The sequence below is a fragment of the Topomyia yanbarensis genome, chromosome 2, assembly GCF_030247195.1.
Source record: "Topomyia yanbarensis strain Yona2022 chromosome 2, ASM3024719v1, whole genome shotgun sequence".
NCBI lineage: Eukaryota > Metazoa > Arthropoda > Insecta > Diptera > Culicidae > Topomyia > Topomyia yanbarensis.
In genome coordinates, this window is record NC_080671.1 from 289,960,241 (window position 1) to 289,982,094 (window position 21,854).

General features: G+C 41.4%; 1 long non-coding RNA gene across 1 annotated transcript; it reads left to right on the top strand.

Annotated features, from left to right (window-relative positions):
• Nucleotides 1–6,305: 6,305 nt before the first annotated feature.
• On the top strand, nt 6,306–20,241 carry LOC131683241 (uncharacterized). The gene is made up of 3 exons (XR_009304448.1): nt 6,306–6,682; nt 6,741–7,000; nt 20,170–20,241. It is a non-coding gene; the product is annotated as an uncharacterized LOC131683241 (long non-coding RNA).
• Nucleotides 20,242–21,854: the final 1,613 nt, after the last annotated feature.

A 21,854-nucleotide genomic window follows, 5' to 3' on the forward strand; every position in this document is an offset into this window, starting at 1 on the left:
GTGTTGTAGTTTCCAGCCTGTAATCGCAGGGGCGAGGGGAGGGTCGATATTTTGGATAATTATTGGCACTCTATATCATCTGCATGTGAGGTATGTCATGATGTTCTGGATAGACGGTTATCAAGAAGGGTATGCACCGAAGACTCGTGAAGCAATGCCATATTGTAGATACAGGGATATGTTGGTGAGATTCTACTGTGAATGAGAGAGGGGAAAATGTATTAAAATTAGACATCAATAGTTTTCAAAAAGATATAGATAAGAAAAATATAGGGGTGGTCACGGCTTGCTAGAACGTCCCGGACTGGCACATAGGGTGATCTACCTCGGGCCCGAAGGGAATCTATTAGTTGGGACCTGGCAACACAGTACTCTGCGCACAGCCACACAACATGCTCGATGTCGTGATAGCCGTTCTCACAAACACAATGATTACTTTCAACAAGCCCTATACGACGGAGATGCGTGTCAAACGAGTAATGGTTGGACATGATTTCCTCACATCGTACGAATAAAGTCCCGGTTCACATCCAACCCCTTAAACCAAGCATTCGTTGATACCTTCGAGATAATTTAATGTAGCCACCGTCCCAGATGCCCATTGCTCCATGAGGTTTGCCAACTATCGAGCGTCCTCTGACGAGAGATACTGAAAAATTCGTTGAAGCAAATTGGTCTTTCGTTGTAAGTAGGGGTTTGCCCACTACTCGGGTTCTGGTTTGCCCGGCGAACCCTTCTTTTCAGGGCGGCCTAGGTGCTCCTACCGGAATTTCGGATTTTCGTATAATAACAAACAAAAAAGCAAAAAACAAATAAACTAAATTTTAACTTTACCGTTTATTCTCCCGAAACTCTCCTCTGCTGGTCGATTCTTACGGTCTGCTGCTGATGGCGGCGGGAAGGCGACGGTTTTTTTTCCGACCGGCCGGGAACACAACGGCCGCGTTCTCCTTCTGGTGTCGTTGGCTGCTCCGGCAGCGGTCCTTGGCTTTTAGCTAGGGAGGTGAGCTTGGCTCCTTTGTTGGAACCTCCCTAGCGACGTTTGCGACGAATCGCCGGATCGTCTACTCGCCGTAAACGATCCCGGAAGTTACCGCAGTAAGCTTCCCAGGGGGAACCTTTGTCCGCCCTGCTTCGTTCTCCTTGGCAATTAACTGTGGAGGAGAGCTTGGCTCGTTCGACTGATCCTCCACAGTGAGAACGGCACTGGTGTCACTTGGGTCCTTTTTATTTAGCCGGGGAAGCGAGTAGCTCCTTAGCGATTAGCTTCCCGTCTCGGCGACCCTACACCAGGACTTTTTGTATGCCCGGACCACACACCAATACACTGACGGATTTCACTTACCGTCACACGCGCGCACTGAACTTTTGTTACGGTGGCGGGAAACTGTCCCGAAAAAAGGAATAAATTTGGAACGTCTGTTCCTGGCTGTGGTCCGTCACTTTCTGGTTTTTTCACGATGGCCGCCTTTTCCACTCCACCAAAACAAACACCATCACCACAAAACCGCACCGCCGCATAACTGTCATCTCCTTTGCAGCATAAACAGCAACCAATATAACAGCAAGAGGAGCGCGGTAACCTACCTAAGCCCTATGTTAGTTATTGACAAATGTTTAACAAAATTTTCTACACCTATCTGTACGCACAAAGCCGTTCACAAACGCGAAACTATACAAAAATTTACAAAAAAAAGTGAACGGTATCGAAACAGCGGTGAGCATAAATTTTCGTAAACAATACACTCTACGGAGAGAGTACGCACGAAAGGGTATATTTCCACCCAGTGCTAAATTGTTACCCTGACGGGTTACATCGTAAGTGTCGCCTTCTAATGCGCCCACCTTGGCTAAAGAGTCCGCCTTCCCATTGCCCGCAATAGAACAATGTGACGGGACCCAAACCAAGGTAATCTGGTAAGATTTTTCAGATAAAGCACTCAGATATTCCAGTATTTTCCCCAGGAAATACGGTGAGTGCTTTCCAGGCTTCGCCGCACGGATGGCCTCAATGGAGCTGAGACTATCCGAAACGATGAAGTAATGGTATGAGGGCAGGGTGTCAATGATCCCGAGAGTATACTGAATGGCAGCTAATTCTGCGACGTAAATTGAAGCAGGATCATTGAGTTTGAATGAGGCAGCAAGATTTTCGTTGAAGATACCGAAGCCTGTGGACCCGTCGAGAATTGATCCGTCAGTGTAGAACATTTTGGTGCAGTCGACTTGATGGTATTTGTTATAGAAAATATTTGGGACCACTTGTGGGCGAATATGATCCGGAATTCCACAAATCTCTTCCTTCATGGATGTATCGAAAAATACAGTGTGATCAGAAGTATCTAAGAGATGAGCACGGTTGACGTTATACGTAGATGAATTGATGTTGTGTGCCATGTAATCGAAGTACAAGGACATGAATCGGGTCTGAGAATTAAGCTCGACAAGCCTTTCGCAATTTTCAATTACCAATGGGTTCAGAATATCGCATCGAATGAGCAATCGATATGAGAGGTCCCAGAATCGATTTTTCAGCGGAAGGACGCCCGCTAGCACTTCGAGACTCATCGTATGGGTCGAGTGCATGCAACCCAAGGCAATACGCAAACAACGATACTGGATTCGCTCCAGTTTGATGAAGTGTATGTTCGCAGCGGAGCGAAAGCAGAAACATCCGTACTCCAACACTGATAATATCGTTGTTTGGTACAGTCTGATTAGGTCTCCTGGATGGGCACCCCACCATGTTCCAGTTATTGCACGGAAAAAGTTGATCCTTTGTTGGCACTTCTGTTTCAGATACCTAATGTGACATCCCCAGGTACCTTTAGAGTCGAACCATACCCCGAGACATTTGAAAGTTGAAGCCTGAGCAATAGTTTGATCCATTAATTGAAGCTGTAGTTGCGCTGGTTCACGCTTTCTAGAAAATACGACTAGCTCAGTTTTCTCCGTGGAGAACTCGATATCCAGCTGGAGAGCCCAAGCAGACAAATTGTCCAAGGTATCTTGCAGTGGTCCTTGCAAGTCGACGGCTTTAGGACCTGTAATAGAGACCACACCGTCATCTGCAAGCTGCCTTAGCGTGCAGGAATTGACAAGACATTCGTCAATGTCATTCTCGTAAAAATTGTAGAGGAGAGGGCTTAGACATGACCCCTGGGGAAGGCGCATGTAGCTAAATCGTGATGTCGATAAATCGCCATGCGAGAAATGCATTTGTTTTGCAGACAACAGGTTTAGCAAAAAGTTATTTAAAATTGGCGAAAGACCATGCTGGTGCAACTTCTCATAAAGAATGTTGATCGAAACTGAATCGAAAGCCCCCTTAATATCCAAGAATACTGATGCCATCTGCTCTTTGTTAGCATATGTCATTTGAATTTCTGTTGAGAGCAACGCAAGGTAATCGTTCGTCCCTTTGCCTTTGCGGAAGCCAAATTGTGTATCTGACAGTAAGCCATTTGTTTCGACCCAATTATCGAGGCGAAACAAGATCATTTTTCCTAATAACTTCCGGACACAGGAAAACATTGCAATCGGACGATTCGAATTGTGGTCGGAGGCTGGTTTTCCTGGTTTTTGGATGGCTATGACTCTCACCTGTCTCCAGTCATGTGGGACAATGTTACCCTCAAGAAACCTATTAAATAAATTCAACAAGCGTCTTTTGGCAGTCTGGCAGATTCTTCAACAAGTTGAATTTGATTTTATCTGGCCCCGGGGCTTTATTGTTACATGATAAGAGAGCAAGTGAGAACTCCACCATCGTAAACGGTGTTTCGTTCGCGGTATTGTAAGGCGACGCGACGCGGTAGATTTTCTGTGCCGGGGCGGAATCCGGACAAACCTTCTTGGCGAAATCGAATATCCAACGGTTTGAATATTCCACGCTCTCGTTAGTACTGTTTCGGTTTCGCGTACGTCGGGCCGTGCCCCAAAGAGTGCTCATCGATGTTTCTCTTGTTAACCCGTCGACAAACCGGCGCCAGTAACTGCGTTTCTTAGCTTTCATTAAATTTTTCATTCGCTTTTCTAATATCGCGTACACTCGGTAACTAACAACTAACCCGTCGTTCCGGAAGGTTTTATACGCGGCAGCTTTCTCCGCGTACACGTCTGAGCACTCTTTGTCCCACCACGGGTGGGGAGAACGTTTTTGGGTGTTCACGTCGGGTACTCGTTTCGTCTGAGTTTGAATCGCGGTATCGAGAATCGAGTTGGACAAAAACTTATATTCTTCCTCCGGGGGAAGTACCTGTGTTGAATCGATAGTTTTGGATATCTCAGCTCAGTAGCTCTTCCAATCAATGTTTCGTGTGAGGTCATAGGGAACATTGATTGGTGCCGATGGTCTTGAACCAGTGGTGATTGCAATTACAATTGGTAAGTGGTCACTACCGTGGGGATCAGATATTACCTTCCACTTGCAATCTAACCGTAGTGATGTCGAGCATAAAGATATGTCCAGTACACTTGCTTGCGCTGGTGGTCTAGGAATCCGTGTCATTTCCCCTGTGTTCAGAATGGTCATATTGAAGTTTTCACAAAGGTCTTGAATTGTCGAGGATCGATTATCGTCGTACAGACATCCCCACTCTGTGCCGTGAGAGTTAAAGTCTCCAAGAAGCAGGCGGGGCGAGGGAAGGTGTTCAATCACGTTGGAGAATCTTCGATATCCCATCATGGCCCTAGGAGGAATGTAAATAGAAGCAATGCAAAGATCTTTGCCTTTGATTGTTGTTTGACAAGCGACAACTTCAATGCCTGGCGTCGAAGGGAGGTTGATTCGATTGAAGGAGTAACACTTTTTGATCCCTAAAAGTACCCCTCCATATGAGTCTTCTCGATCCAAGCGGATAATGTTAAAATCGTGGAAGTTGAGGTTTATATTAGAAGTTAGTCGTTAGGGTCGTTAGAGGCGTTATCGTCAGTTGGCAAGAGAGCGAATGGGTTTTCGGAGATAAGTGGAACAGCTCTTTTAAGCATTTCTGCGTAAAAGCGTCTGGAGCGATCTTTGGCGGATCGCTTCAGTTAATCCGCGCGAAGTTTGTACGTTGGGCATGTCAAAAGTGCATGCGGAATCTCCCCACAGTAAACACACTTCTCAGCGGGCCTACTGCAAGTATCATCCGCATGGCGTTCCCCACATTTACCGCACCGTTGCTTGTTGCTACAGTAGGTGGCCGTGTGACCTAGCTGCTTGCAATTGGAACAAACAGGCGTACAGGTAGACGAGCTCCTCCCACTTCAACGTAGCTCGGAAGTGCAGATCCGGCGAAGGTTACGCGAAACGAGTCTAATGGATAGTAATTCCCATCTTCGATGGACTTTGAGTGCAATTGCTTGCACTCCAAAATCTTAACTGATTGAAGGTTAGGGTCCTTAAAGCGGCCATCATCGACAGTTAGACCCGCATCACTTACCACAAGTTCGATCTCCACATCACGAGAAGGGATGTAGACGCGATACTCCAGCGTAAAGAGGCTATTGCTAACGATATCATTGGCCTGTTTCAAGTCAGTAACGACTACGCGCAGTTTATCTGACTGAACCTTTTTAATCTCGGTTACGGCCGAGTAACGTTTTGTCAGCTCCCGTGCAACAGTTATGCTGTTTAACGGTTTATTTTTGGGCCGAAAGTATACCACCCAAGAACCAGCGGATCCATCCTGGTAAACCTTGACTCGGGGGGGGGGGGCTGTGAGACATTGGGGGAAAGTGGGGGAAGTGGATCGACCATAACATTATCCGCATTTTTTTACCGGGTATATACTGTCTGCCCAACTTGAAACGGCTGGGCGAATCCCAGTGAGCAAATTTTCTGGCAGAGAAAGCTCTACTAGATTTCTGTAAGTCTGCGCGTATCCTGTCGGGTTAGTTGAGCTACACGGGAAGAATGTGGTACCTAAAACGTGGGTAAAAAATCCTCAGCGGTTAGTTTCAGTGCTGCGAACTTAAAATTAGGTATTTTTTTGCAAATGGCGATTACTCCTTGAGTGTGTAACATAGTTGATCCTCAATTTAGGGTAATTTGAAAATAGTAAACAAACCGCTATCGGCCGTAATTGAGTTCTACAAGATGACGACACGAATGAACTCATGGTGAATAAAGTTCATGTTTGACAATACTCGGTGGTTTGTTTACCTTGTCAGTTGCGTGAGTGCGAGTGCAACGGGTGCTCATCTATTACATTCGAACTCACGTAACTTCCATGTAAACAACCACCGAGAATTGTCAAACGAAGTTCATCCGGCTCATTTTGTGGGGTTACGTCGGTTGGTGTAAAACCTAATATTTTTAATTGCGTGAAAATAATTTTAGAAAAGTATAAACGCCGTGTTTTTCGGTTCGGTTGTTCCCGTAATATTACTTGTTGAAAATAAACTTTTGCAAGATAAAAAAGTGTGAATGCAACCGAAATTGGTCTCGTATCAAACGCGAGAAACTAGAGGATATTGAACGAACCGGTATCGTAAGATTCTGCTGAAGGTAGTGAATTGACCAGCCGAGACATAGCTGCAAACAGCAACCATCAATGTAAGCCAAAGATAGCTGGATTTTGAAGCCGGTTCCTCGTTCAAAGGCTTGTACTACTTTGCCCTTCTTAACCGGTCGAATGATCTAGATAACTACTTATCCCGACCAATCGGAGCTGTCCTGGGTCCAGCTTAGTATAATGTAAGTATAAAAATCATCCATTCTAATAACATCCTTAAAGGCAAATCTTTGTTTCAAGAACTGAGCTGAATTATCCTCAACCGTGATGGACCTTCCGGCTCCTGCAGCCAGTATTTTAGGTTATTATAATTGCGCATGATTGATCCGGTTATTTCAGCGATAGCAGCCAAGCTTATGCGCTTTTTGCTGGAGACGAAATCGTCAGATAACAACATCAACTGCCGTCAATATGTACGAACTGACAGCGGTTGGGGTTGGAACCTTGAGGTTGGACCTGAGTTTCGCGGCCAACGGCATTAGTAACCAAGACAAATAAAGGTAAGTGTTGTATGGCTATATGTATAAGTGTTTTTTTAATCAAGGGGGATTCTTTAAGAGACCACTGCGCCGACTTGGCCGGGATACTGTCGGATTCATTCTGCAACTCTTTCTCCAGCAAGCCTACGTAGATACTCAACCTCCTGTATCTACGTATGCGCTTTCTCCCGCGACCACCGTTGGGTATTACTTCGGGAGGGGAATATGCTCTTGCACCTCTTCTTTCCTAGGGCTCCTTGACTCCTCGACGGCGCGTGTTCGCTGTGTGGGTGTTTTATCGAAGATGTAATAATAATAAATAAACCTTTATTTATTTATTTATTTATTTATTTATTTATTTGTGTGTATTTACTGATGTGACCAAGGATGTGACTGTCAGTATGCCAACGGGTGTTCGTGAGAGTATGTGAAGTGTGTGGATAATTTGTGTAATTTCCAAAATACATTTTAACATAGCACAAATGAGAATCTCTTTCGTCAACAACTAGGTTGTGTTTACGTTTCTCATTCACTCTGCATATGCATACTAGTCAAGACAATCGTCTTCCGATATCCATGCTAAAAAAGTTACTGGAAAGTACAAAACTTTGCATTGAGAATAAAACGGAAGAAGCAGATACATTGTTTTCAAAATTGATTTATGTGAAACAGGCCGACATAACACTCAACTAGATTAAAATTCTTTAAAATATCGGTTAATTTGAATATCCTCCCTGAATTGGTGGTACAAGAGATAAGAAACAAATCTCGACAAACATATGATTACGGCTTAAAACCAACTGTCAAAATTCTCTTTGAAAGAAAATTACGCACAAACCGTTACTGGCTAAACACAGTTTATAGCAGTTAATGGAAGAGGAAACTTTTCTTTTTTGTTTACTATCAAGTTCTGTGATTGACGAGTAACGGTTTGTCCGGAATTTCCTTTAAAAGAGAATTTTGACAGTTGGCTTTTAAGCCGTAATCATATGTTTGTCGAGAAATCTCATAATCCCCTTGGTCGAATATGACTGAAATTACACGTTAGAAGTTTTTTTTAACACGCGAAAAAGCGAATAAACGAATGGTTAAAACCTCTATAATTAAAAAAAAATCGATTTCATCCACCTAGCAGTGGGATGACACAATTTAATATCATTGATTGCTCATTCATTAGATTGCAGAACCCATGCGCAGTCTAGGGTGAGACAAAAGTTAGATTCCTACCCCGAGCAACTTTTTGGTTACTATTTGGGTCCGAAAACAACTAAAAATTTTTAACACGATTGGTGAAACTGTATTTTTGCGCCAACGGTTTAAGGTGTTATAATAGGGAAATTGACTTTCACAAATTAATTCTGCCAGGAGTCCCCCATTGCATCCTAAAAACAAATCGATATGCGATTTTCATAGGAGAATTAACAAAAAACAAAGTCTCGACACTCGTAGAAAAAAATATTGAGCAGAAACTTATTGATGATCTGACGATTGATAAAATGTTCATTTTTTCTAGCACCCCTGCTGTTGGCTATCGAATTTTGTGCAATTTGACTTTCTCTTATTGTGTCCAAATTAATGATCTTAACTGTTTGGTAGCTACACAAAAGTTTTGAGGGATCAAATGAAGCTTTTTGTGCACAATAAAGGAAAGTTAAAATTGTCCTCCCCTAGGTAGACGGGTTTGACGGTAATGCAAACATCATCAAGCATATTTGTGCATCGGTTTTAAAGAACAGGTAACTGCTTTAAGATGGTTATTGCATTACGCTTCGATAGTGGTGCATCGAGGAGACCATGAGGGCTTATGGGTATTTTTAATGTTTTGTGTTTTTTCATACTCTGTGCCAGCCCAAACTAACGGTCAGCGTTATGTGCTGGTCTATCTGTGTATGTATTTGCGACAGATGGCTTATGGAATGGATGCAAAACTGGCGTATAGTGTAGAATAATGGGTAATCCTTCATGGGATTCGTCGGTCACTTTTTACTGGTGCTCAATTCGCGCATTCGATTCGATTTATTTAGGAAGATCAGATTGGATAAAACAAGGTACGTTTAACTTACCGACGCACGTGAATCATCCATTTCCGGTCAGCATTGCATGAAAAACTTCTAACGGTATGCATAAATAAGTATCATTTGCTGCGCTTTAGACGATTTCAAAGAGTTTGATTGCATGTTACATCTTACATGTTATACTACTCATGTGTACCAAAAATAGTATCAATCAATTTTGCTTCTACTAAATTTCTTTCCTTTTTTCTTTATTTGGTACAGTAGGATTCCGTTTTTGGCAACAATTTTATTTTTTGCAGTTGCCAAAACCGGAGCCGTGCCAAAAATGGAGCCTTATTTTTGAGTTTTGAATTTTCAATTTACGACTTCAAACATGTTTCAAGGATTTTAATCATGTGTGAAATGGAATGAAATGAAAGAAAAAACAATAAAATCCAATTTTATTCATGTTTTTATCAAATTCAGGTCGCACAGTGATCACCTTTCATACAAAAGTCGGACAAAACCTCAGAAAGGGTTTGAATATGATGAAAACTTCACACTAGGGTAGTTTTACGTCGCTGATATCATATTTGGTGTTAATTTTTTATTTTTTACCTCGAAATTTTGGCACCCAGGGTGGTTTGAAAATTCAACATTTACGAATATAAAGTGCACCATATCTAAAAATTCATTTAAAAAAATTGGTTTAGTGTATTTTTAGCAGAATGCACATTTTTTCAATTGTTGATAATGCTAAGAGACATTCATAAATTATATTGCGAACCCTGGGTAATCAAACATTACCATGCGTCTCCTGCAGACATATCTTGGAAAATCACCTTTTTCATACCTCGGGGCAGAAAGGGGCAAAACAAGACATTTATTTTCGAAAAGTACACTAATTTTCAAGAATCGTGAACTACAAGCGATCTTTCCGAACTGTTTATAAAAAAATACAGCCGCTCTGAATAAATAATTTTAATTTGATGCACGATTTATTATTTGTTCTTCGTAAAGAGTGACTGAGAAGAAAACCTTGTATCGACTAAATTGAATGGCAAATATAAGTCCGCCGAATAACCTTACTAATGAAATCAGTTCGACCCTAATTGAAATGTTAACTAAAACGATATATTCATTTGAATAACATAGGTTTGAACACATTTTTTTCCAGAATTGATCATCTATTTCACCTTTGAAAGTCTGTAAAAAATCTATCTTTTGTTCTGTCCTCAAGACTTAATATTTTGAGAAGACTCTATTCAACATGTTCACAAACAGAGAAAAATATTAAATCATGAAAAATCCAAAATAAAATTTTGAGATTTTGTACGACACTGTGCGTCGTCCAGTAGAATTCTCACAATCTTCGCACACTTCTCGAGTACAATGCCTGTAAAAATAAAAATACAAACAAGAATTAATTAATTGGATCTCGTGCGCGCAACTTTTTATTGCGAGCGGAGACCTTTTTTTCGCGTAGTCTGTTGGCAAAAAGCGTCAGGGGGTCATTTAATTCTCTCTTGTTTTTTACGTCCCGGTCGAAGCTGGCTTGGTGTCCGGGATCAGATGTTCTCCCTTGCTTCTTGCACTTATTGTTGATCAGTGTAAATCCGTCGTCATTGTTACTGCATTCGGTGCCCATGTTGCTTACAGTTGCTTTTGGGGTGCTGGATGATTCTTTTGCGGTTGTCATTATGGTCTGAACAGCTGCCACAAATCTGGCCACCGTTTGTGGTTCAGGCATTGGTATTGAAAACTCTGTTTTAGGTGGGTTTGCCGTAGATGAGTTGGCAATCGGTTGAGATGCATTTCCCTCTGCATCTTCCGCGCAAGGTTGTCCATGATGAGCTGTCTGATTACAATATTTGCACGTAGGAGTTTGCCCCTCATGGGTGCATAGCGTAGTTTGCATAATTGTAGTTCCGTGAGTATTGAGTTTTATTGCCAAGTAGGAGGGTATAGGCCTTTCAACCCGCATCCTCACTACAAAAACGCCGTTAGGAGTACCCGGGAAGAAGTTTCTCCAAGTATCAGGTGTAACGGATTCTACTTCTCCGTATTGCGACATGCATTTTGCAATTGGCTCAGGAGGGGTACGAGGTGATAGGTCATATAACCTTACATCTATATAATCATTCTCAATGTATACGGGAATCTTAATTCCAACGTTGTCACTTTCAATCACGTGTTTTAAGTTGTTCTTCAAAACGAAACGCTCGGCTTGTGCTAACGTGCTGAATGATATTAACACTACATTGCGAAGATGATGATACTGAAGGTACAAGACTTCCGCAAGCCTAAGTTGCATTTTTACCTTCAGAAGGTATTCCACTTCACTAAAACTTGGTCGTTTTAAGCAAAATTTAAAGTCAACGACCGCAGCGTTGGGTCGGAGTAGAGCTTTTTCGTCAACTTTACTCATGATGACAAAAATAATCCGATGTTTCCTTTGTTTTTGAGACAATTCACACTAGATCGAGAGGCCTGTTGTTCGCTTGGCTCGATTGTACGTCTGACTGCGGCAGAAGTAGAAAGCAGACTATATTTGTGTTATTATATTGCAAGGCATTGCGCTGGTAAATTTCACACATCTAAACAGTCGATATTTTGAACACCCTAACCACAAGGACCACCCTAATTACATTCATTTCAAAAAATCGCAAAAAAAAAACTAACAAATTTGCCAAAAACATCATGAAGCTAAAACAAACTATTTGGGAGCTATCAGTTTTGTATTCCTAAATACGGGCTTTCGATATGTACTGAAAATTTAGTGCCAAGTTTTGTAGTGACGTCGTAATAATCAGTAATGGGTCGTACTATAAAAAGTGATTCCATCAGACACTAGTTACACTGTTACCAGTTATATTTTACATAAATAATACATTTCTATACTTATTGTAATCATTAAATACGACACGTATAGTGTAAAATATAGGTAACCCTTAAATGCATAACGCTGTTTTGAAACAACATTGCGAAAAACATCTCAAAATTATCACAGTAATGTATTGAAACTATGAGACAATTTTAACAATATTTAGAAAAAATGACTCCCATGTTTGGAAATAAAGTCAACTGTGATGTCAATTGATTCGAAAAAATATCTACTGCACATATTTCAAAGATTTATTATGTACAATAAGAATGTTGCCAAAAATGGAACCCATTTGTTGCCAAAATCGGCGTGTGCCAAAATGGGAGCATGCCAAAAACGGAATCTTACTGTATATTATTTTTTCTTGTATTGCTATATCTTAAATTAGATCCATTATAACACTCACTAACACAATAAATTGTTTGTTCTCTCATACACACTCACAATCTCTCTTTCTCTCTCTCTCTCTCATTTCAAACGTATAAACGTGGCCTTCACGATAACACAAATCTGGCCACAAACGCGAACGCCCGCGATCTCGCCAACATTCAAACACTCTGGTAATTAAGTAAACGTTTTAGCACATAAATTTACACTCGTCGGTCTCAAGCATTGACCTATCGAAAAATCATGAATCGATCACGTCCGGAACACTACCCTCGATCATAGCAGCCCAATGTCATGCCTTCAGCTGAACCAATAGAGAAAAATTAAATAGGTTTTATTTTTTGTGGTTAGAATTCATCTCGTCAGTAACAAGCACCAACTGGGTGTCTAGTTAGACGATGTATCTAAACTAGAACCCAAATTTGCACTAGTTAGACACACAAAAATTCCAAACAGTTCACACGACACATGAGAACGTTCAAAGCAACTGTTTTTTTTCCCGAGTGATGTCTCGGGAAGCAAATACAGAAGCTCAGGTTGCAGTGCTGTACTCCGTTGTACATTATATTCCAGAGCGTTGGGCCGAGTATGGACCCCTTAGGTACTCCCGTTGTGACCCTAATCGATCTCTGCTTCTATGCTTCCCTCGCGCTCGCGATGACTGCGGATGGTGTCCGCCGTCGTGCCTCTGCGATAGTTCGTTCCCACTTTCCGCCTGTTAAGGACGATCCTTTTCAGAAGCTTACCAAGAGTATCCAGCAGGCGTACAGGCCGTTACAATGGTGGATCTTCTGGTGGCTGCCCTGGTTTTAGCAGCAACACTAGATTTTAGATTTTTCATCTATCCGGGACGTAGCCTTCGTCCAGGCATTTCTGTAGACCATCCTGAACATGTCCGGAAACGCTAGGATCGCGTTCTTCAATGTCACGTTGGAGATACCGTCCGGAAGCTTTCTCCGCTTTTAGCCCTTTCGCCACTATAAGGAGCTCGTTGTTGGAGACTCAATTGTCACCAGCATTTCCAGCGGTCTACTTCTCTGCACAGCTCCTTGTAGCAGGTGGACGTACTAAACAAATACTAAAAGTTATCTCTTCTTTCTGAGTGCGCTTGGTTCTTAGTACGCCCTCCCCCAGCTCCCTCAACTTAGGATCCTCTCTCATCGGTTTAAGGATCGCAGCGTACGTCACGCCGTCGTTTGCTTTGACGACAAGATCGTCTCCCTGGTGCGGCCGAAGGCCTTTTGTCTCCATTTCTTTCTGCACCCAAAACGCGAACCGTATGAATTACATGCGAATAAGCATGATTCTAATGAGAATTTTGCATTGTAACTGGTATAATGCATAGAAAGCGATATTGGTCCGGGGCAAAAATGCATTAAATGGCGATTACACCACAGAAACTTATACAAACCCACAGTTGGGAATGTATTAGTGAATTTAACGATATCGGAGAATTAGTATTGAAATGACTCCGCACTAATACAAATGTAAAGGACATCTTCACTCGGATACATATGCGCTCTGAAAATACTAATACACGCTCAAGGACCTGTTTCCATTTCGCCTTTCTACTGATCACATGCTGCATATTGGAGAGAACAGTTTATAGCATCATCAAATTGAAGGGGTGTGGGTGATGATTATGTGTTGATTTTATATTGAGCTTTCGGCGTTCTCTCAACCCTAAATTTACCAGCGATATGCGAATTCTAGCCACTAGATAGGTTCATAAATGTTAATAATGATTAATGATTATTTAAGCGCACTATACGCAGGAGAAAGTTACCTATATGGGCTAACAAATTTCAACATTTGTCTGATAGAAGCCGTCCCCCAATCATTTCTGGTATTCCTCATATCAACAGTACTTTCAGGTGATATCATATCAGTATTTCGCAGCAAAGTATTTAAGTTTAAAGTATCATAAACTATAAGGGCAGTGATGACATGGTTTTGCACTTTTGAGCATCAGTGGCAGTTACTCATTTCAGTTCGTATTATTTCCCGAACATGCGAATCCAGCGCACACAGGTAACTGGCATCCCTATCTCTACATACAGAGTTTGACAATTGGGTTTTACATCATACACACTTAATTTAAATTACTGGGTACAGTAAAATTTTGCTGGGGTTTTGAACAGCAAACCGTTCGGTAATCAATTCAGTAAAACAATTTGGTACCGAACTCTCCGCAATCCGTTCTATCCAAACGTCGAAAAACACTCGTCAGTCAGCAGTTTCCTCTGAAAATATCGACTTGACAGATGATTTGCTGTACCTGTTTTGTAAATTTTTGACGGGGTTCGGTAACGTTGGTACAATTTTGCCGAACAACCAGTCAGTATTTTACTGGATAATGTTCATGTACCGAAAAAAACAGAAGAACTGTTAAATTCAGTGGAAAATATTGCAGGTTTCAGTAAATTATTCAAAAAATTACTGAAAATCGCTAAAAAATGAAAACTATTCCGCAAATTTTGAAACAATTTGCTGACAGCTCCTTAAAAATATCACTTTACTAAGCAAGTCGTCAAAATAAATTACTCAACAAGTTTGGGCTGGGTTAGTGTCTAAGTTCATTGTAGAACTCAATAGGTAACATCGTTTTTCAACCGATCAATGGGGGTCAGTTTGACAACGTTAAAATCGCTTGAAATGTCATCAACAAATACTGGTATTACAATAGAAAACAATGCAAACTTTCTCTAATTTGTAATGTATTGAAACTATGAGACAATTTTAACAATATTTGGAAATAATGACTCCCATGTTTGGAAATAAAGTCAACTGTGATGTCAATTGATTCGAAAAAAATATCTACTGCACATATTTCAAAGATTTATTATGTACAATAAGAATGTTGCCAAAAATGGAACCCATTTGTTGCCAAAATCGGCGTGTGCCAAAATGGGAGCATGCCAAAAACGGAATCTTACTGTATATTATTTTTTCTTGTATTGCTATATCTTAAATTAGATCCATTATAACACTCACTAACAAAATAAATTGTTTGTTCTCTCATACACACTCACAATCTCTCTTTCTCTCTCTCTCATTTCAAACGTACAAACGTGGCCTTCGCGATAACACAAATCTGGCCACAAACGCGAACGCCCGCGATCTCGCCAACATTCAAACACTCTGGTAATTAAGTAAACGTTTTAGCACATAAATTTACACTCGTCGGTCTCAAGCATTGACCTATCGAAAAATCATGAATCGATCACGTCCGGAACACTACCCTCGATCATAGCAGCCCAAAGTCATGCCTTCAGCTGAACCAATAGAGAAAAATTAAATAGGTTTTATTTTTTGTGGTTCGAATTCATCTCGTCAGTAACAAGCACCGACTGGGTGTCTAGTTAGACGATGTATCTAAACTAGAACCCAAATTAGCACTAGTTAGACACACAAAAATTCCAAACAGTTCACACGACACATGAGAACGTTCAAAGCAACTGTTTTTTTCCCGAGTGATGTCTCCGGAAGCAAATACAGAAGCTCAAGTTGCAGTGCTATACTCCGTTGTACATTATATTCCAGAGCGTTGGGCCGAGTATGGACCCCTTAGGTACTCCCGTTGTGACCCTAATCGACCTCTGCTTCTATGCTGCCGCCGCGCTCGTGATGACTGCGGATGGTGTCCGCCGTCGTGCCTCTGCGATAGTTCGTTCCCACTTTCCGCCTGTTAAGGACGATCCTTTTCAGAAGCTTACCAAGAGTATCCAGCAGGCGTACAGGCCGTTACAATGGTGGATCTTCTGGTGGCTGCCCTGGTTTTAGCAGCAACACTAGATTTTAGATTTTTCATCTATCCGGGACGTAGCCTTCGTCCAGGCATTTCTGTAGACCATCCTGAACATGTCCGGAAACGCTAGGATCGCGTTCTTCAATGTCACGTTGGGGATACCGTCCGGAAGCTTTCTCCGCTTTTAGCCCTTTCGCCACTATAAGGAGCTCGTTGTTGGAGACTCAATTGTCACCAGCATTTCCAGCGGTCTACTTCTCTGCACAGCTCCTTGTAGCAGTTGGACGTACTAAACAAATACTAAAAGTTATCTCTTCTTTCTGAGTGCGCTTGGTTCTTAGTACGCCCTCCCCCAGCTCCCTCAGCTTAGGATCCTCTCTCATCGGTTTAAGGATCGCAGCGTACGTCACGCCGTCGTTTGCTTTGACGACAAGATCGTCTCCCTGGTGCGGCCGAAGGCCTTTTGTCTCCATTTCTTTCTGCACCCAAAACGCGAACCGTATGAATTACCTGCGAATAAGCATGATTCTAATGAGAATTTTGCATTGTAACTGGTATAATGCATAGAAAGCGATATTGGTCCGGGGCAAAAATGCATTAAATGGCGATTACACCACAGAAACTTATACAAACCCACAGTTGGGAATGTATTAGTGAATTTAACGATATCGGAGAATTAGTATTGAAATGACTCCGCACTAATACAAATGTAAAGGACATCTTCACTCGGATACATATGCGCTCTGAAAATACTAATACACGCTCAAGGACCTGTTTCCATTTCGCCTTTCTACTGATCACATGCTGCATATTGGAGAGAACAGTTAATAGCATCAAATTGAAGGGGTGTGGGTGATGATTATGTGTTGATTTTATATTGAGCTTTCGGCGTTCTCTCAACCCTAAATTTACCAGCGATATGCGAGTTCTAGCCACTAGATAGGTTCATAAATGTTAATAATGATTAATGATTATTTAAGCGCACTATACGCAGGAGAAAGTTACCTATATGGGAACATTGGGCTAACAAATTTCAACATTTGTCTGATAGAAGCCGTCCCCCAATCATTTCTGGTATTCCTCATATCAACAGTACTTTCAGGTGATATCATATCAGTATTTCGCAGCAAAGTATTTAAGTTTAAAGTATCATAAACTATAAGGGCAGTGATGACATGGTTTTGCACTTTTGAGCATCAGTGGCAGTTACTCATTTCAGTTCGTATTATTTCCCAAACATGCGAATCCAGCGCACACAGGTAACTGGCATCCCTATCTCTACATACAGAGTTTGACAATTGGGTTTTACATCATACACACTTAATTTAAATTACTGGGTACAGTAAAATTTTGCTGGGGTTTTGAACAGCAAACCGTTCGGTAATCAATTCAGTAAAACAATTTGGTACCGAACTCTCCGCAATCCGTTCTATCCAAACGTCGAAAAACACTCGTCAGTCAGCAGTTTTCTCTGAAAATATCGACTTGACAGATGATTTGCTGTACCTGTTTTGTAAATTTTTGACGGGGTTCGATAACGTTGGTACAATTTTGCCGAAAAACCAGTCAGTATTTTACTGGATAATGTTGATGTACCGAAAAAAAAACAGAAGAACTGATAAATTCAGTGAAAAATATTGCAGGTTTCAGTAAATTATTCAAAAAATTACTGAAAATCGCTAAAAAATGAAAACTATTCCGCAAATTTTGAAACAATTTGCTGACAGCTCCTTAAAAATATCACTTTACTAAGCAAGTCGTCAAAATAAATTACTCAACAAGTTTGGGCTGGGTTAGTGTCTAAGTTCATTGCAGAACTCAATAGGTAACATCGTTTTTCAACCGATCAATGGGGGTCAGTTTGACAACCTTAAAATCGCTTGAAATGTCATCAACAAATACTGGTATTACAATAGAAAACAATGCAAACTTTCTCTAATTTGATCGAAACTAAAGTGCTTCTCGTTTGTATTTAGACAAATTTCGTTAATAGTGTTACAAACAAAGTTTTTTATGTTGACTACGCCAATATGACGTCATGTCATCCAGCGAGCGCACATCATCGCCCTGGTCAACGATCATCGCAAATCAATCTGAGCACAAATAATTTTCTTCCACTCTTCTCTGAAGCATAGAATGAGAGAGCGATGACTTTACGGCAAAACCCATTCGCTATGGGAGAATAACACGTATATCACACACTCTCATGAACGCAAACTGTTCACGCGTTTAGTGTGGTTGGAATTGAGCTGTACGCAGACAAAAAAGCGTAACTGTGTATGAAGACAGAACTTCTTACAAGCACCACAGATGTATTCATGTATAGAATGCACCACCGTTTTTGGAGACTCAGCAAGCAAAACCAACTAATACTTTTACATGCGGGCAGATAATACGGTAGCGTGTATTCTCAATCAATTTATTTCATCATGAATCAAGCTGTGTTGGTATAATGCAGTAACTATGCTTGGTCTACAATGCGAAGAAGGCATGATTCTAATTCGGAATATGCACGAAAGGATGTAATGCCTTTTTGGCATTGGGAAATTGTTTTGGGTGTGGTTTTTCCTTCACTTCTACGGTTTCTACCGGTCGCCATGCACACTCGATTTGTCGGCTGTTTCGCTGTCTTACGCCGTCCTTCTTGGGCTCCTTCGAATCTTCCTCCTTTTCTAGCGTTTCCCTTAGTCATGTAGCAGAACGGGAATACCGGTCACCCTTCCGTGTCTTATAGGCTTCTGCTTTCGCTATCTGTCTATTCAGTGCCTTTTCGGCGTTTGCACTGAGCTCTCTCCAGTAACGCCATCTGCTCCCATTCGGCTGCTGCTGCGGCAGACTGATCTACCCGTGCACGTTGCCCTTGCTTTTCACGAATTCGTCGAGCTCTTCAATTTTTTGCCGTAACTTCCTCACTTTATGCAATCCAGATTGCTGGTCTTCTTCGGTAATGCTTGATTTCGGCGTGCTCACCTGAAACCCTAGCTTTCATTGGCGCTCTATTGTGTTGTCGCCGCTCGTGCTCGGTATGGCCACCCTAGGCTGCTCTTGCTGCTGCTGCTATTGCGGTGCATTTGTTGTTGAATTTGATCGTTTACTGGTTCACCGACCTCGCTAGCCTATCTCTAGCAAACGGGCTCGCCACACAGATTTTTTTTATTTACAGTGGTTTCGTCTTCTTCCATGCTTTTTGGTTCCCAACTCCAAGCATCTTTTTACGCCCGTAGTAAGTAGTCGTTACCTTAGCAAGCAGTGAGGTCGCACGCAAGAGTTGACCAGTCCTTCAAGGTTTTGCGTTTAGAGCCGGATCGGCGCAATTAAAAAACGTTCAACTGAGCCTACTTCCACCGACTACGTGCCGGGTTTCGAACGTACTTGGAGACCTACCAAAGTTTTAACGGGAGGGGGCAGCCAGTACCATTAGCCCACTCGGCGTTTCGGTGAAGTGTCGCCCATTCTTATAGGGTAGTGGAATGGCGTAGCTGTCGGTCTGTGGTTCGATTTCGTTAAAATCCAATAAATAAGATCTTACTGCTATCGATCCTAATGAGCCGGTTAGCACTCCAGTTGGGTAAGGGTTCTTTATGCTAAAATCTTGAGTGGAAGCGGCACCGACTCGCTTCGATTCAGCTGCCTTTGGATTTATATGGATTTTCATAGAGGAAGGTCCGCGGGGGGGGGGGGGGGGTAGTTTGCCTAGCCCCTGAAGTCCTATCCCTGCTGCCATTAGTATGTATGTATGAATGTACGTTCGTATGTATGAATGTATCTCTGAGCAACATGGAAGGATAGCCTCTGAGCCGCCATAACACAACCGGGTGCGCGGTCATATGTGTGGCCATAAAGCATCTGCACATTTAGTTAATGCACATAGGTTGCAGAAAAAGGTTGCTGAAACAGCCCTATTGCACACTGATAAGAAGCATAAACAACAAGATTCAGAAAAATGTTGTTCAAATGTTGCCTTGTTGTATGGAAATTAACTGAAAAGACGTTCTATATCGCCATAAAAAAATTGAAGCGAATTTTTTTTCCAAAACTCCAACAAATTTATCTCTGCAAGATGAATTACTCCGGCCTATTCGATATCAAAGTTGAGCCTAGCGGCCCCAAATTTACTAAAAATATATGGTGATATGATGATTTTTGAAAAAAATATTTATGTTCACTTTTCTTCTAGGGAAGAACCACTATGCAGCGGCAGCTCGTTCAGTGAGCCCTTTGCGCGACTTCCGAAGGGACAAGTAACCAGTTTGATTTTGTCTACTGGGTAAATTGTCTTTGCGCTGCGTTGCGAAGCCCGGTGCTATTTGTAGATTACATATTAACGATTATCATGTTGGTTATAGGTAATTTTACTCATCTTGCTCGATCATCTTCACTGGTACTAAGGATAGAACAGGAAATTTTGATGTGACGTCGCTGTTGTGCTATCTTATGACAAACGCCATTTTGGGGTAAACTGAGTTAGATTTGCCACATTACTTGGTTGAAAAATCTCTACAAAGTGGCGTTTTCAGAATTTTGAAATTCTACTTGGTTAGTTAGATATAGCGAGAAACATGATGAGAAATTGTGAATTTTTTGCATCAAATCACTGTATCTAGGGATTTGTTCAAGTTATATTGAAGTTTTAGATGTTTTTATGTGTGAAAATGTCTGAGGAACACAATGGCATAAACATTTTCAAAAGAAAATTACACGAGTTGTGAGAAAAACACAGCTTTAGTTTTAAACTGGAAATAAAGCATATTTGGCAACACTGTAATCAAAAATAACAATTTTTTTCTAGATTCCCTGACCCATTTCCTTCAAAATGCAATTCACCGATTGTTTATAGACCATATGAACGCAAAGATATTAATAAAAGTTAAAAATTGATGATTTTTTTCTATGGAAAAATTTCCATGCACGATTATGACACGTCCTACAAATTTTGTCATCAATACACGCCTGTGACACGTGTGAGTGCAACTTTTGTTTACATTCATAGTAAAAACTCGCAACATAGTCAACCGATCTTCGTATTATTTGAGAGATTAATGCAGAATAGATAGAAGCATCAATTGTCTTCTTTGGATTGTTTATACCATTTATAAGTTTCAAAATATTCAATCTCAAACTTCAAAAATCGTTTTTCTCGAAATGTGCTAAATGGCGCTTGTCATAAGATAGCACAACAGCGACAGTGATACCTACGTAAAGGTAAGCCACGGACTCAGCGACGCTTCCATAAGTATTAGGGAGTTGGATTGCAGAACAGGTATTGTCTAGAATTCGCCACAAACAGACAATGCGACCACAAAATGAATATGGTTTTATGCGGTTGTTTGGTTAGTCTCCGTGCATGCGAATATTCAGAGCAAACCTATATTTGGGTAAGCTGTCCTTCTATAGATTTAGTAAAGACCACATGATTTGAAAATATAAAAATGTATACAAATAACCCACAGATTTATTTATTGTTTTAGCTGACGCCAAATTGCGCTGGAAGATCATGCCACCAAAGCACGACGAATACGCATGGAAACAACATGTCAATTATAAATAGTTTAACCGCTGATGAACAATCAGGTGATATGTTCGATTAGCACGACATGCAGGTATATATCCATGGATAAACAGTTGATGTCAATAGAAAGTTGTCATTGACGCCAATTCTTCTTCTTCTAGTTCTGGTTATTTTCCGTCGGCCTTTTTTCCGCTACGAGGCCAAGCACCGACACCAGAGAAGTAACGACTCCCACTATTTGGACTAGATATCCACCCATCAACTCATGGACCGGGGACCAACGGCTTTACTTCCCTTCCGAAAGATGGTGTGACCTCAGATTTCTCGACTGGGATTGAACCCAGACCAACTGG